This window comes from Triticum aestivum, chromosome 5A, assembly GCF_018294505.1.
Source record: "Triticum aestivum cultivar Chinese Spring chromosome 5A, IWGSC CS RefSeq v2.1, whole genome shotgun sequence".
NCBI classification, from domain to species: domain Eukaryota; kingdom Viridiplantae; phylum Streptophyta; class Magnoliopsida; order Poales; family Poaceae; genus Triticum; species Triticum aestivum.
This window is the reverse complement of record NC_057806.1, coordinates 553,950,404-553,958,196: the sequence shown is the minus strand read 5'-3', so window position 1 is coordinate 553,958,196 and position 7,793 is coordinate 553,950,404.

The following is a 7,793-nucleotide window of genomic DNA, read 5'->3' as shown; positions in this document are numbered from 1 at the left end:
GCATCACCCTTACTACAAAGGGTCTGCCACATGGAGCCACAGAGGCATTACCGTTTCAAAGTGCTACCGTCCCTTGCATCGGTGAGGCTATGTTCATACAATATGAACCCTTTCGTATTTTTCATCACCATTTTAGGTCCTTAGTAAACACGTATGGCTGGTCATGAAGTACTAGTACTATCGTGACATACAAGCCCGAGTTTCGTATTTCAAAACTAAAAAAGAGTCATTATATATACATATGATTCTTTACGTACAATCCTTATCAGACACCACAAACACAACAAATCAACCATTAAGCGGTGGTCATTCTTTCTTCCTCGGGAAGAAAAAGGGTGATCTCGCCAGCGTCTCTCCCAAGGAGAGTTCCTTTGATCGTCACCGTCCTTCAGCGGCTCTCCCCTCCTCCGACGACCTCGATCGTCGGTGCTAGGGGGGGGGTTGCCGGATCCATGTGTGTGTGTGTGTGTGTGTGTGTGTGTGTGGATAGTTTTAGGCTAAAGCAACTTTGTTTTTAGGTTGCTCATCGTCTTCAGATCCTTCCCCGATAAGTCGACTGGCCCTATGGTTGGGGGTGGTTTCGAAAACCAGCCTTTTCAAGCAAGGATTGTGTGGCAGCGGCATCCTCGTGGTGGACATGTGTCCTCGGGCCGGCGTCTGCCCCAACATCGGTGCGGAGCTTGGGAGGTACGTAGTTCAGGAGCGGATGTAGATTGTGGAATGCATCGACGACATCTGGAAGACGGAACATGTGCTGGGTTCGTGGTTGATGGATGGAAAGTGTGGTTTCCTCCTTCGACATCTTAGTTGTGGGGTGCCAGACCTTGAGTTCGATAGGGTGTCCGGGGGTGTTGCTCAGATCTGATTCGTTCAACGACAATGACTTCAGTTTTGGTGAGCCACCTTGGAGGTCCACAAAGCTGCATATCAGCGATGGAGCCGCGTCGAGTTTGGGTGAGGAGGTCATCCGTCGTTCTTCTTTTCGGTGGCTGTTGTGGTCGTGCTGGGGGCAGGTGACGGAGCATTGGTGTCTAGCTCAGAGATGTTTTGCTATCTTTTCAGTTGTGTCATGTCGATCCTTACGTGGCTTGTACTTTAATCTTTATGATATGAATGAGACACGTATTACCATGCAAAAGAAAAAAAAAACGATGCGCGGTGGAACCAAATGCAACACACCAATGGATCATCCAAGGTATCATGGCCATTTTTTTTTGCAAAAAAACATATTATGATCATACCAAGAATCTTGTATGTGCCATGTCAAAAAAAGGGATCGTGTATGTGCCAAACGAACTGTGAGAAATCTAAGAATAAAAATAGGATTTAAAAAACAAATGGCACAAAAAAATAAAAGTTAAAAGTTATTGTACTCCTATATGATTTTATACGTACTAATAATTAATTAATAACGCGTGTGCAAAAATTAGTGCACCGCATGGAACCCAAGACCAAACAAGCTAGCCTAGCGTGCTATACCAGGTGGACATCAAACAAGTTGTGGCATATACCTCCTCAGATGTTATCTATACTAGACCTTCTCAAAGCGTCATTGACCAGCCCCGCCGCTTAGGGCATCTCCAGCCGTTCGGCCCCCCAGGGCGCCTAAATAGAGCGGCCTGGGGGCGTGCCGACGTTAGTTCGGCCCCTAGGGGCGACCTAGCTCCCAGTCACGCCCCCAAGCACCGGCCCCAGGATGCGGGAAATTCGAACTAGGTCATTCCCGCTCACAAAAGGCGCCACAAATCCGGCGATCGGACGCAGTCTGGCGTTACAAAAAACAGAGCGCCGCACGCCGCAAGTTCGCGTGCGCAACGAATCACTCGGTGGGGTCGGCTCCAAGCGTTGGCGGAGTCGGCATGCGCGGGCTCGGCGGTGTCGGAGCTGCTTCGGTGCTGGGCTGTGTCAGCGCGACTTCGGTACTACTGGGCGGCGATGTAGAGGCGTCGTTCGGTCTTGGCGTCCGTCTGGCCGTGGGCGCGGGAGCTGGCGTCGTCGGCGTCGTCGGCATTGCCGTCTGCATCTGGTTCAGGATGAGGCCGCGCTCCGCCATGTACCACGCCCGGAGCTTCTCGTCATTGCTCTGGAGCATGTCCACCCCGCCCATCAGAAAAGCCATTGTCGGTGTTCCTCTTCTTCGCGGCGACATTGGTCCGGAGTAGGTCGACGTTGGTCCGGAGCAGGTTGAGCTTGATGGCATTGTTCGTCATCAGCGATGACCACCGCGCCTCGGTCTTCTCTTCACGTAGGACAGCCCGGGCCTGGGCGTCGGCGAGGCAATGCTCGATGGACTCCTGCACTCGCGTGGTTGCCGCGTCGGCGTTTTTCCCCTTCTTTGCCAATTTGTGGCCGTCCGGCCTCCCCTCTGACGCGTCCGGAGTCATCGCGTCCGGCTTGTATGTCTCCTTGGCCTTGTCGAGGGTATGTCGGACTTCCGCCCACTTCTCGCACTTGTCAATGCGCTTGTAGATGTGGAGGTGCTTGAAGTTGGCGTCGAGGTTGTCGCGCCGATACATGGTGAACATGCGCAGCAACTGCGCGGAGGAACAAACAGTTGGCGGGCGGCGGGCGTAGACGACGAATTTCGGGCGAACGGTGTGCGTACCTGATCCTCAATGCTTGCGCCGCTCTCCGGGCGAGCCGCGACCTCCTCGACGATTCCATGCCATTTGTTGCACGCCCCCTGGATACGCCCCCAATGGTTCGCCATCGCCTTGGAGCCCCGCTGCATGTAGATGCCTTTGAAGTAGGGGTCGACGAGCTTCCGCTCGTCGAACTCGGCCTTGATGCGGTCCCAGTACGTCTCGAAGCTCTGGTTCATGCCGGTGGTCGGGTTGAGGCAGACGACTTTCCATGCTTCGGCGAGGCATTCCTCCTCCTTGGACTTCCACTTGATGCGCGGTTCGCCTGGCCTAGCCGCCCGCTTCTTCTTCTGGTGCCCCTTCGTCGGATCAGGAGCCGACTCCTCCTCCTCCTCCTCCTTGTCCTCCTCCTCCTCCTCGGGTTCCTGCGCTTCGTGCGTGTCCTCGCCATAGACATAGCCGAGCTCGGCCTCCATGTCGATGCTGAGATCCACCACCTCGTCCTGGGTGGCGAACCTGGGAGACGCGGCGGCCGCGGTCGATCCTGTCGCGATGATGTCGTCCATGTCGGCTCCTGTGTCGTCGGTGTCGCCGAGGTGCGAGAAGGGCAGCGGTCCACGGCGGAGATGGGCATCGGTGTGGACGCGTAGGCGAGCGGCAAGTAGTTGTATGGAGGGTACTGCACGCCGACGAAGGCGGGCGAGGGTGTGCGCGTCGCGGGGTGGCCATGGGGGAAGGTCACGTTTGGGTTGAACCCACCGTGCGCGTCGCCGTCGGCGTAGCCGGGTGACGATGATCCCCATGGAGATCCGACGCCTTGCTGTCCCCAGGGCGCGTACAGGGCGTGGCTGACGACGGGTGGATTCATCATCCCCGCGTGGTCGACCGATGAGGAGGACGCCGCCACGCGCGCCGCGTTGTCATGGGCCTTCTTGGTGATGGCCCTGTTTCGCCGGTCGGCGGTGACTGCGTCGCGTCACTGAACTTCCACCCTCCACTCGGCGTTCGACATGCCCGGTGGCTTCAATGGCGGCGCCCTCGGCTTCCTCTGCTTCGGCTGGGCCACGGTGCCAGTCGTGGTTGCCGCCGCGCGCGGCATGGCGTACTTCTTCGGCGGCATGGCGGCGACTGGAAGGCGAACGGGAGGGGGTTTGGCGGGAGAAAGGGAGGGAATGGCGGGAGGAAGGCGAGCGAGCGAGCGGGAGGGATGCAAGGGAAAAGCGTCAAGAAACGGCGGGAAAAGGCCCTCGGGTCACCGCCAGGGCGGACCCACACGCCTTTTTCGCTTGTGCTGGCTCCCCAAGCGCCCCCCAGGGCGCCGGGTTCGGCCTGGGTCCGCCGGCACCAGTTTTGGCCTGAGCCGGCAAAAAACGGGCTTCTGGGGACACAACTGGGCCGTTTTTTGGCGTCGGCACGGCAAAACGCTTGGGAAGGGCCTGTTGGGGGCACGGCTGGAGATGCTCTTATATCCCCTCAGTCCTACGGCTCACATTCACCTCTCTCTCAACGCCGGTTGCCGCCTAGATGTGTCACCTGACTTGCCACCGTCCTCCACTCTTGTCTCAGATTTGACCCCAAAGTCAAGCTGCAGGCAGCAACAGCAGGTTCCCGTGTCGCCATGAGCTGGATGGGGAAGCGGGGGTTGGGTGGGGAGAGCCCGCACTGGCGGAGAAGACGAACGAGGGCTGGCGGCCCCGGAGCTACCTCCCCTACCTCGCTGCCACGTCCAGTCCGACCCTCCCTCCTGCAAGCACGGCGACTTCCTCGACACTGTCTGGGCGGGCCACGAGCTAACCACGCCCAATCTCTTCAGGTCAGTACAGTACAGTAGGAAATTTGGGATTTTGTTAACTAAAATTGAGGAAATTTTGACACAATTGAGTGTGGAGACTGAGTTGTTTGGTTAATTAGTTAATCAGCACGTACACCAGAGACAATTTGTTGCAACATTGACACGATTATGTGATGTGGAGATAATGAGATATGCTCATGTTTTACTGCTACTCGAACCCTGATATGTATCATGGTTTTCGTGGGATAATATAATTGAGTCCTTTTAATCCGTTGAGGAGGCCTCGTGGTTATCTATTTTTTTCTTGTTTCTCGCGTAGTGGTTGGTGCCCACCTCGCAGTCGTGGACTCCTGTTACCAAATTATTTGGCGAGCTGGTGCTGATTTCTTGGCACGGCCAGCAAAAAATTCTCCCACGTCGGCGCACCACGCACCAAATCAGGTCCTGAACTAACCGCCATAGTCTCCTGGTCCTCTTTGAAAACAAACACATCCTCGTTATCCAAACCAATCTAGCTCGAGGGGTGCCTGGTGTCCCTCTGCTTCCACTCCGACGGGTGGTCAGGGGTTCCTCTGCTTCCTCTGTGATGGCCGATCAATCGGCACACGATGATCACAGTGGGGCGCCACGGTATGATTCTCTTCTCCCTCCTCATCCCCCTCTCTCCTGGTCTCTGTCACACCCCCTTAAGTACTTTTCTTCCTTCCTGACTTGCGTGATTGTGCTGATTGTCCATTATTTCTACATTGCAATTTTCTTTTTGCACGATGCATCAGTATTGGTTTGTTGGCGGTTCATAATTTTAGGTTGGCAAGTTTTCTTGTTGTACGAGTTGATCTTGTTTTCTTTCTTTTCTTTCTATACTATGTTAGCCGTGAACTGATTTTGTAAGAAACAGAGAGAATATTTGTAGAACCTTAAATCTAGGATTTAGCTTGTATTCTCACAAAAAGGTTATGTTTTATGTGTTTACTACAGTAGCAACTTTAAGGTGGTTTCACCCGTTTTTGGTACAACTCGCCTGGTGCTGCAGTACATAATTTATTTTCCAGTTAATTAAACTATGAATCTATCATATGACTCCACTTTCTTTCTGATTCACATCACAATTAGATAGTACGCTGCATGAAAAAGTAACTCATCTCCAACTAGTATGTGCTTCTGATGGCCATTAATAGCCTGAACAGTTCCCTCAGTTTCTGGTTCAGAAAGTTGAAATAGGTACTAATAAACTTGCACATTAGTTAGCTTATTTGGATAGAGCTCCTAATGACCATCTTGTTAGTTATGGCCAATGTAGGCCAAATATATAATTGTTTGATTGATGTTCTCATTGTTACTATATAATTTTTTGTAGCAATGTAGATGTCGACCGTAGTTGGATGTACAAAGAGAGACAGGGAAGTTGATCAGTGATGCTTGGCAACATGGAGTAGATAATTTTCTAGATCATGCATTCACATTGCCCGATGCTGCCGTAGACAGGGAATCCCATTGTCCTTGCAGCAACTGCTTTTGCCGTCATAAGCGCACAAGAGATGTCATGACTAGACACTTGTGTAGCAATGGATTCATGTTAGGATATGAGAGATGGACTAGCCATGGGGAGTCTGATGTACCTGAAAATGTAGAGCATGATAACGTGGGGGGTGGAGATAGAATGAATGACATGTTAGTTGATGCAATTGTTGCTGAAGGAGTTTCTAAAGGTGATGAGCCAACAAAAGCTGCCAAAAAATTCTATGAAATGTTGATGGAAGCCGATAAACCATTACATGAGAAGACCACACAATCACGTCTATCCATTGTAGCAAGGCTAATGACTACTCAATCACAACATAACCTGTCAGAAGCTTGTTACAATGAGATGATGACTCTTATACATGACATTGTTGGGGACGATGCTGCAAAAGATCTCCCAGCAAACTTCCATAGGTCCAAGAAGCTTGTGCATAGTCTAGCAATGCCTTACATCAAAATTCATGCATGCCCCAATAATTGTATGATTTACTATAAAGAGAATGAAAATAAAGAAAAATGCACTATCTGCAAAGAACCAAGATATGAGGAAACAACCGCAGGAAATAAATCTACGAAGATACCAAGAAAAGTTCTGTACTATCTCCCAATTACTCCTAGGCTACAATGGTTGTACATGTCACAAAGCACTGCCAAGCACATGGACTATCACACAAGGCCTCGTGACAGTGATGAAGTAATGGTTCACCCTTCTCATGGTGAAGCTTGGAAGTAATTTAATAAGGAATTTAAAAATTTGCTGAGGAAGTAAGGAATATAAGGCTATGTCTAGCGACTGACGGCTTCACACCTTTTGGTATTAAAGCAGCCTCCTACTCGTGTTGGCCAGTATTTGTTGTACCTTATAATCTTCCACCAAAAATGTGCATGAAGCAGAGTAACCTGATCCTTGCACTAGTTATTTCCGGTCCAGATCATCCAGGAAAGAACCTAAACATTTTTATGCAGCCTCTAGTTGACGAACTTGATGATTTGTGGAGAAATGGTGTAGAAACTTATGATAGTTATCGAAAGCAAAATTTCCACCAGAAACTTATGATTTTTATGCAGCAAGGTTGTACATTTTGATCAACTGCTCTGCTGTTGACAGATTTTGAGAGTAACTGATGAATAATTTGCAATTTTAGTATTGTAGTGTGCAAGATGTTCAGATGTTTATAGTCATACGTGTATTTGCAGAGAATGTGAGGATGAAAATATGCGATGCATCCCAATTTGACATCGAAGGGCCTTGATCAAATGATGGCATCAGAATTTGTGGAATGGTTTGAGATTGCTGTAAGAAAATTTTAATTAGCCTTATATATGCTCTCCATTCAACTACTACTATGTTTAATAATCCAAGTATTTTTCCACTTCATTGTAGTGCAAACGAGATCATAATTCTGATGAGGACTTGTGGAATTTAGCTAATGGATGCAGCTCTAGAGCCTATTCCTATAGCTCCTATGACGTGAATGGCTTTCGCTTTAGATCAGAGGCATCTGAGAAAAAAACGTAGAAGGTTGAAAACAGTGAACACAGGAGTTTGTTTGCCTTCCTTCATCTCAGAGACTCAACATCTTGAGTACTATGGTGTCACTGAGGAAATAATCAAATTATCCTTCACAGCTAGTAGAAAAATTGAGATGGTACTCTTCAAATGTCGTTGGTTTGATCCTATCAAAGGTGTGAAGCCAAATGCAAAATTAGGTTTGGTGGAGATCCAGTTGTCTTCAAGGCTTCGTAATTTTGAACCATTTGCCATGGCTCACCAAGCTACACAAGCTTATTACTTGAAGTATGCATCCTCGAGGAGAGATCTTCATGATTGGAGGGTTGTGTACACGATTCAGCCAAGCAGCAACTTGAGTAACCTTGATGACTGCGCAAATGACCCA